Here is a 9,963-nt window from a genome sequence, read left to right on the forward strand (position 1 = left end):
AAAACTTTTATAAAATTGTATAGAATTCTATTAAAATTGCATAAAATTTTATAGAATTTTATCGATATTGAATTAGGTATTAGTTTTTTATAAAGGTGTATCAGATGTGTATATATATACAATTGTGTACAGTTTTATACAACGTACTGTGCCCTATTAACGCCATGCACTCGAAAAATTGGAATTACTCAGCCACAATTAAACTTATTCCCATTCTGATTTGTGTAGGTGATAAAGGATACATGAAGGTATATTTTGAGTGAATGTTTGAATTTTTATAATCTTTTTCCTTCCAGCTATAACAGTTCCAAGTGAGGTCACCATTTTGGTGTTATTATAAACTGGGTACCTAACAACGCCAACATTTTTTTTTTTTAATTTTAAATGTAGAATTTGGCGATATAACCAATTTTGAGTGCAATTATTGAAATCTACGATAAAAAATGTATACCCTACCACCAAAATTATCCGCAAAAGTAAATGTTAACCCCAATCAAAATGCATAATTTCAAATTTTGAAAAAGTGAAAAAATGCAATTTTTAAAAATATTTTAAATATAAAATTTTGTGATAAAACAATTTTGAATGAAGTTATTGAAATCTATGATGGTGAGAGTAGGCGGAGAATAGTCAAACACTTTTCAGTCAGAAAGAGGAGTATGGCAGGGCTGCATACTCTAGCCTCTGTTGTTCAACATCTATGGCGAGTACATAATGCGGAAAGCCCTGGAGAACTGGGAAGGCGGCATCAAGATAGGAGGAAGAAGAATCTCCAATCTCCGCTACGCTGATGATACCACCTTAATAGCCGCAAGTGAAGAGGAACTGGCAGAACTGATCAAGCCAGTCAGGATGGTCAGTGAAGACATGGGACTCCTCATGAATGTAGGGAAAACCAAGGTCATGGTAGTTGATAGAGCTGGACACCTACCAGAATCTGAAGCCTTGAATGAATTTGAAAAAGTGAACTCATTTATTTACTTGGGTTCACTGGTGGATGCTGATGAAGGATCGGCCAAGGAAATTAGAAGAAGAATAGCTTTTGGGAAAGCAGCGATGTCTCGGTTGAGAAAAGTCACCACCAACCGGAAAATCTCCATAAAAACAAGGAAGAGACTAATCAGGACGCTAGTTTTCCCAGTTTTCTTGTATGGAGCGGAGACCTGGACATTGAAGCAAGATGATCGAAGAAGAATTGATGCTTTTGAAATGTGGGTATGGCGCAGGATGCTGAGGATACCATACACTGCGCACCGAACAAGTGCATCAATTGTGGAACAACTGCAAGAACCAACCAGGCTGAATAAAATATCTGAGACTAGGATAATGAGTTATTTTGGACACATAGCCAGAAGAGGACCAGAAAACATCGAAAAGGGAATTCTCTTTGGCAAGGTCCCTGGAACACGAGGGAGAGGAAGATCTCCAATAAAATGGACCGATACAGTCCGGAAGATAGCTGGTTCAGTTGCGAATGCGGCCACGCTAGCTCAAGATAGAGAGGAGTGGCGGTCGTTGTTGGGGGCACACTAGCCGCTTGCAACTATGACGTTGATGATGATGATTGAAATCTATGATGAAAAATGTATACCCTACCACCAAAATTATCCGCAAAAGTAAATTTTAACCCCAATCAAAATGCATTTTCAAATTTTAAAAAAGTGATTTCAATTTTAAATGTAAAATTTTGAGATAAAACCAATTTTTAACGCAATTATTGAAATCTACGATAAAAAATGAATACCCTACCACCAAAATTATCCGTAAAAGTAAATTTTTACCCCAATAAAAATGCATTTTCAAATTTCAAAAACAAAAAAATAAATTGTAAAAAATAAAAAAAAATGTATTGAAAATCAATAATATTGAAATAGGTAATTATTACTTATTAATCACCTCTATGTCTTTTTGACCTGGCGTATTTAGGGCACAGTACCTCATTCATATAGATTTTGATAAAAAGAAGAGTTATTTGCTTTGATAAAATTGCATAAAATTTTATAGAATTTTATCAATATTGAATTAGCTTTTTATAAAGATGTATTAAATGCATACAATTTTGATAAAAAGAAGAGCAAATGCTCTGATAAAATATTTTGCAAGAATTTTATAAATGTTTATAAAATTGTTTAAAACTGATCACATTTGTATAGATTTGATTCAGCTGCATTAAATTTGATTAATTTTTTAAAAAATCAAAATTTATGAAGTTTTATCAAATAGGTAAGTATTGTGCAATTGTATACATTTTTATACAATTTTATGTAAGTTTGTCAAAAATGATATAATTGTATCAAATGAAATGGTATAGTTAGTACTCTTGGATAACGTACTGCATCATTTCCTACATATATATTGATTTTACTGGTCTGCTTGAAATATTCTACTTGGTGTCATGAACAATGACAATTTGGAGGTGTACGCGGGTGGTACCTCATTTTTGAAAAACGTGAATGTTTTGGAAGTTCACAATTCGCAAAATGTATTATTTATCAAATGATCTTGCATTAATTTAATATTATGAATAATTTTTTATACAAATTTTGTCTTCATAAAACTGTATAAAACATTTATAAAATTATATTGTACCTATACAATGATATAAAATTTTATACAGTTGTATGTATAAACAGCAATCTCAAGACCCCTCTGTAACTTCGTTGCTGTGCATACGCTCGACGCGTCACCCCATAGGCCTGATAGTACTCGATGTTAGGCCGCGTTATATTCGTTAACTTGATTTTTGGGTCACCTGTGGAAAAGTATTTCATTGCCAAAACATCAATTTTTCAGAAATGCTTTTTTTTAAAAGTCTCATACGTCTCTGTTTTTCGCAAATGCCTTTTTAACAAAGCATCCTACAGAAAAATAACCAGCTCTAAGCAGAAAGGAAATTTAATTCTCTACAATTTCCTTCATTGCATTTTTTTCCTAGGATGCATACTTTTCCCATAAAATCAATGTTTAGATTGAAAAACACGAAAATTTGGACCTGTATAATCAACTCAAAATTAAAATTCAGCAGTCAAAAATTTATTTTAGACGATTTTTGACCACGCCATGTGAAAGAGGACATCTTCAACCACCAAAATCACCAAAAAGAACGTAAAAAACGTAAAAAATGATTCTTGGCAATAAAAACCTTTTCCTCATATCCTCATACCTATTAGTTAGACTATGTACTCATTTGAAAATTGAGTCAAAAGTGAAATTGTATAAACAGCAATCTCACGTCCCTGCTCAAACTTTGCCAGTAGACTTCCCACACCTTGTAGATTCATATGGCACCTCATCGAAAAGTCACGTCCTAAAAAGGTTACGAGTTTGTCAAAACGTCATGAGTTTGCTGGTTAATCAAGAAAAAGGTTAGGAGATTACCCCCTAGAATATTTACAGTTTGATGAAGACAAATTTTGTATAAAAAATGATTACGTATTTTTTATACAATTTTATCAAAGTTTTTTTCCCGGGCAGTACAAATACGATCAAAGTTTCTTTCTTGGGCAGTACAAATACGATCAATGCATCGTAGAAGAAATATCTCAATGCTAGATAGTACAATTATGAACGATAATAGTATAAACGATACAAGTATGGACGATATCTGGCCGATTTCTGTAACTGTTTCTTCTCCTCCGTTATCTAGATTTGTCTTCTTGTAGGTGATTGTATCTGTAACAGGATATCACAGTACTATAGGTCATTCCACAACGTTTTCCATTCATGTCCTTCGATTTCGCTCAAATTTTTTTACAGTGTCTAACTACGCACCAAATAAGTATGAAATCCGCAATCAGTTTGGTCCCAGCCCCCTCGGGGGACGGGTGCACGGAAAAAAAAATTATGGATAATTTTTACTATTTCATACAGTAACCGGATCCCATTCAAAAATATTGCGATTTTTACTATGAGATTAGTAAATTTTACTATGAGATTAGTAAATTTTACTATGAGAATAATAAATTTTACCTAATTCTATAGTAAAATGTATTTTTTGGCTGAGTAAAAATCACTATTATTTTTGGATTGGATCCGGTTACTGTACTGAAATAGTAATTTTTATTGTTTTTTTTTTTTCAGTGTGGGTGGGGAGCTTCAGTTATTTTCACATTATTTCGAGGTAATCAACTTCAGCAGCGCATGCCTCCAAAGCTATGATACTTTTATTTGATCAAAACTGATTTCACAGTTCGAAAGGGCACTGCATTTTAAATTTCAAAATGCAAGCCCTTTTGAACTGTGAAATCAGTTTTGATCAAAGTATCATAGCTTTGAGCTTTGGAGGCATGTGCGGTTGAAGTTGAGTACCTCGAGACAATGTGAAAAGTGAAAATGATTGAAGCCCCCCCCCCTCATCCCCTGAGGGGACTGGGACCAAAATGATTGCGAATTTCTTACTCAATGTATTGAATATTCGGTAGGTACTTTGCTTTTAGGTAAATTTTGCATGCAATCAAAAACTCTAAGAAGTGGTTTTGGTAATGTATTTGTACTCACATTTAATCAAGAGATTATCGTAATTCACCCATCTACAAAGTACTGCATTGATGGCTCCCAAACACCATAGTACTGAACTGGTGATTCCCATTTTTAAGCGATTGCTGATCGATACTACCTATCTAATTGGTACCTACTTATTTGATCTCTGAAAAAGAAACAGCAAAGATTCAGTTCAGGTACCTAGTCTGATTTCCGACGTACTAGATATCGATGTTTTGATGGGTGATATGGATTATGGTCACATATTAGCAATATTACCTCTCTTACGATTAGATATGGATATTCAGGATTATTGTCACATACCTACCTATTACCTCTCCGTATTTTAAAGTTGAACTACCTATGTCTTTAGTAATTGATTGAAAACGCTTACTTTACTGGATCAGGATCTCAAGGACGTGATTGAAATAACGATAACTTAATATCCTCTAATAATAACCAAACTTCCAGAAAATGCACAGTGACTAAATCGCACAACAGGCAGTCAAGCACGAACGAAAAATACTTTGAATGTGATGTAACTTTGTGTCTAAAGTACTGAAGTACCTAGGCCTATGCATAATATTTCCAAAACACAAGTGAACCAATTCCCGAAATCCACGTACTACGATGAAGTTACGCGCTTAAACGATTTAGAATTAAAATAGATAGCTGAATGTGGTAAGAAATGATGTCATGTGTCATATGGTTCCTGAATTCTGATGAAGCATTGCACTACCCCACTTCAGCTACTGATATTAGGGCTTAGGGCACCACTGATTTCCCCGTGGCGATCTGTGGTGCACCGACTTTTTTTGTTTTTATGAAAATTACTTGAAATTTTGAGGGAGGGCATAGGTATTTGAGGCAAGGAAAATGATCTACGTTAAATTCTCTACAAGATGGAGATGGTTTGAAAGTTATCCGCGCTATGAAAGCTCAAAGTTGTAAAATTCTTGGAAAATGTTTTTTTTTTGTATTTAAATAGAATTTACTCGACATTTTGAGGCAGGTCATAGGTGTTTGAGGTAAGGAAAATAATCTGCGAAAAATTCTCTACAAAATAGGGTAGCCAGGTAGGTTTGAAATTTATCCGAGCGATAGAAAAAAAATTTTCAACCAAGTACTATGGCCATGAAGTCGACTGCAGGTAGATTTCAAGTCGTTTCGGAGCCTCCTGCAACTTTTTGGAAAATATTGAAGCCCCCAGCAGATTTCTCAATGCTTGAAATTTCCATAAAATTTTACCAAACAGAGCTGCAAATCCAAAATTTACTCTGCACTCCAATTTCAACACGTTATCAAGTCTACTGCAGATGGGGTCAACTGGTTCAAGTGATTTCGGAGCCTCCAGCGACTTTTTGAAAATTTTTTAGATCCTTCAGCAGATTTTTGAAACTTGAAACTCCTACAAAATGTCACCAAATGTAGTTAGAAAGCCGAAATTCACTCTGCAAACTAAGTTCAATACGCTATGAAGTTTACTGCAGGTGGTTTCAAGTCGTTTTGAAGCTTCCAGCTACACTTTTTGTACCTTCATGGCCGACAGAAAACAGTCATTCCACATCAATTCGACCAAAAAGTGGTAAGGGGGGGGGTCGACGATTTGTTTGAAGTTTTTCCTGTGGAAAGACCTTCTGAAGAAATGACAAATGGCGCAAATCGCAGCCCTCTAGCCCTTTTTTAAAGGCTGCTAGGAAGTGTTAAAGTTTTCAGTGAACTTGAATTATTATCCATTTCAGCAGTGGATTACTCGATAACCGCGATACCTACCCACCACAACGGATTTTTTCCAATAGTTAGGGGTTTTGAAAAGCTTTTTGTGGTATCATAAAAATCTGTGTTGTCACTTTTGTTATACGAAAAAATTAGCTCAAAAAGTTTCAAAACGTGTTTTTACTGTTTTTCATATCGTTCTGACTCTCAAAAATTCTGAAAAAAATAAGCTATGTTATGGACAACTTTTCATGCTGAATAACATATGTATTAAAAAATTGGCATGGCATTATTTTATAAAGTCGATTTTAAAAAAAATTGAAAGTTGGCGGAAAAAATGCGATTTTTTGATTAAAAACACGAAAAAAAGTTTTGAATTGCAATGTTCACTCATTTGATCTCGATTTTTACGTATCCATTGAAAGAGTTGAAAAAATCCTTTCACTTGATGAAATGAACTCGTCACAAAAAATTTAAAAAATATACAATTTTTTTGCCACGAGGATAATTTTTATGAACTTTTTCATAAGATACGTCAGAAGGAGGTCAAAATAATACAATTGATTAAATCTAAACTTTTTTTGATGTTTAGAATTGAAAATTGAATTTTTCCGAATTTTGAGGTATTTCCACAGGAAAAATTTCAAAAAAATCGCCGACCCCTCCTTACCACATTTTGGTCGAATTGACGTGGAATGACCCAGAAGAAAAATATGGGGGAAGTGGGTAGGTGGACTCCCCCTCAAAGTTGTCAAATCTTGGACTTGCCGACTTTGCCAAGACTCGACAAAGTCGATACATTTTGAAACCGGAAACCCTGTATATTATGTGCAATGAGAAATATGTTCGATTATATAACCCTACTTGTTTCTAGTTTTCTCGAAATTCAATACTGACTTGGTGGTATGGTACCAATTTGTTACTTCCTTGAGTTTCTAATATAGTCGGATGTTGATTTGCAGATAATAAATTCAAATTCAATCATGACCTTGTTTTAATGTTTTCATCCAAGTTATTATGATAAGATTTATTTTTTGGTACCTAAAATAAGTACCTAGACGACGCGAAGCGGGTTAACGTTTCATAGATTTTATTTGTAAGGTAAATATCACATATAAAGGCTGTGTCTAGAAAATAAAAACAAAATGGAAAAAATTATTAAATGAAATCTTAAGATAAAAACAACGATGATGATCGAGTAGTTGTAAAAAAGGCTGACGAAAGGGTGGATTGTATGACTCTTGCTCAAGATGTTGAACTGAGTTTAACTGATCAAAAACAATGAGTTAGGTAAACTTAAGGTACTATAGATTAGAATTTGATCGAGAGGTGTACAACTGGCCCATAGTGTGCAAATGCTGGGATTAGTACAAATACGAGTACGAACAGTGCAATGTAGTCCAAGTATTGCAATGCTAGGTCTAGTACATGTATGAACAGTACAGGTATAAGCAGTACAAGTACATACGATATACGGCCGGTTTCTGTAATAGTTTCTTCTCTTCCGTCATCTGGATTTATTACATTACGGCTGATTGTATCTATACATATAATGGGATATTACAGTACTGTTATACTATAGGTACATACATACCTACCTATTATGATATTCGATACTTTGATTCAAAAGCACTGTAGGAAGTACTTTTGGTAATGTGTTTGTGTTTGTACTTACATGGAAATTCCCAGAGGTGGTTGTAATTTATAACCCTTAATAGTACTGAATTGATAGCTCCCAATCCACATAGTACTACAGTTCCCAATCCATATAGTACTTTGATGACTCCCAATCCACATAGTACTTTGATGACTACTAATCCACATAGTAATTTGATTACTCCCATTTTTAAACGATTGCTGACCGATACCTAGTGTCTACTATTGGTAGGAATTTGATCTGTGAAAAGAAAACTGCAAAGATTTAGTTTACCTAATATTCTGACGTAGATATCGATGTTTTGATGGACGATGTGGATTATGGTCACATATTACCTCTCTTAGATTGATGTTTTAACGATGTCTTTAGTAACCGTTTGAAATTGAAAACACTTAGGTACCTACTATTACTGGATCAGAATCTCAATGACTTGATTGAACATATGTATGTTAAACAGTAATATTTTCTAATATAAACAAATACTTATCCAGAAAATGCACAGTTATGTACTAAATGGCAAAAAAGACAGTCAAGCACGAACGAAAAATACTTTGAATGTGATGCAAAACTTTGTGTCTAATAAAGTACTGTAGTACCAGCCTAATATACTTATATTTACAAAACACAAGTACACTGACTCCCGTACTCCACGTATGTACATTTATGTAATGTATGTACTACGCTGAAGTTATACGCGCTTAGGCCATTCAGAGAATCAAAATAGACGGCTTAGGTATGTGGTAAAAAAGTGACGTCAAACTAGTGATGATGCGAAGTATCGATGAAATTTGGTGTCGATTGTAGGTAAGGTATCGATACCATTAAAATGAATAAAGAACTCGATTAAAAACACTAAAAACTGCACGCAAATGGATAAAAAATGACTAACTGTTTCTCTTTCTTTTTGTTAAAGACCTATTTAAAAAGAGGCAACCAACGGCATCGCATCACAATTTAGAATGCACTGAGTTTTTTTTTTATTTTTTGTTGCCAAATGTCATGCTTTGTTGGAAGGAAAGGAGTATTTTTGGCTATTAATCAATGATGTATAGTGTACTGTTAAAGTATCGAAAGTATCGATGTGATGATTGTATCGATACTATCGATTCCTTCCAAGGTATCGATTTCGATAGTATCGAATGGTATCGATACTTTACGCATCACTAATTCACTAGTCAAACATGTACATAAGGGTAAGGTAGCCTAATATGGACTGGTTCCTAATATGGACTGATGGCCGATCTCGGTGGTTATTAGCGCTACTTTGTGGGAACAAACTTGATCTGGTGCATTTTTCACAGAAAAACACAATGAGACCAAAATCAACTCTCTAAACCAAAAACTCACAATTTTAGAGCGAAAAAAGGAAATTGAGAACCTCAAAATTTTTTTCACATGTTTCGAAAATCCAGCTTCTCGAAAAATTTTCCGGGGACACCCTATAATGTTTTTTATTATTAATATTAAGAAGTGGTGAAGTTTTCTGAATTAATCAAGACAATCTAGAAATTATTCAAGGTACATAATTATACTTATGATTTTTCAAAGTTCAAAGTTATAGGGTAGCCTAATATGGACTGGTGTGCATTTGTTATGGGTTATGGGTTTAGTTAATTTCACGTTAAACCAGTCTATATTAGGAACCCAAAATTGACTTTTCAAATTTTGACTACTTTTAGGAAAAAATTAATTTGTCCCACTTAGAATTTACTCTTGTTGTCTTGATTAAACATATTTTGATGGTGTTTCAGCAATTGAACGTATTTTTACGATATTTCAGCGCTTTTTTTTTTTGATTTTTTGAAACAGTCCATATTAGGAACCCAAAATTCAATTTTTGATTTTTGACACTTTTCAGAAAATGATATTTTTGACACACTTAAAATTTCTCAAAAATATCGAGGCTTTGGAATATGAAACTAGATAGATGTAGGTATATTTTGAGCTATCAACCAAATTTGTAGCTCAATTACAGCTGCCACGACATTCAAAAACAAAAAACCAGTCCATATTAGGCTACCTTACCCTTAACATAATTATGTGTCATATGGTTCTTGAATCCTGATAAAGCATTTCACTACCCCGCTTCAGCTATTGATATAAGGGCACCA

At 34.0% G+C, this 9,963-nt stretch overlaps 1 long non-coding RNA gene across 2 annotated transcripts; it reads right to left on the minus strand.

Annotated features, from left to right (window-relative positions):
• Nucleotides 1-7,268: 7,268 nt before the first annotated feature.
• On the minus strand, nucleotides 7,269-8,569 carry LOC135841664 (uncharacterized). 2 transcript variants are annotated; one of them, XR_010557969.1, is made up of 3 exons: nucleotides 8,188-8,569; nucleotides 7,871-8,106; nucleotides 7,269-7,736 (listed from the first exon to the last, which is right to left on the minus strand). It is a non-coding gene; the product is annotated as an uncharacterized LOC135841664 (long non-coding RNA). The 2 variants fall into 2 exon arrangements; XR_010557968.1 differs by having other exon boundaries at nucleotides 7,871-8,092; nucleotides 8,188-8,563.
• Nucleotides 8,570-9,963: the final 1,394 nt, after the last annotated feature.

The sequence above is a fragment of the Planococcus citri genome, chromosome 3 (genome assembly GCF_950023065.1).
Source record: "Planococcus citri chromosome 3, ihPlaCitr1.1, whole genome shotgun sequence".
Lineage (NCBI taxonomy): Eukaryota > Metazoa > Arthropoda > Insecta > Hemiptera > Pseudococcidae > Planococcus > Planococcus citri.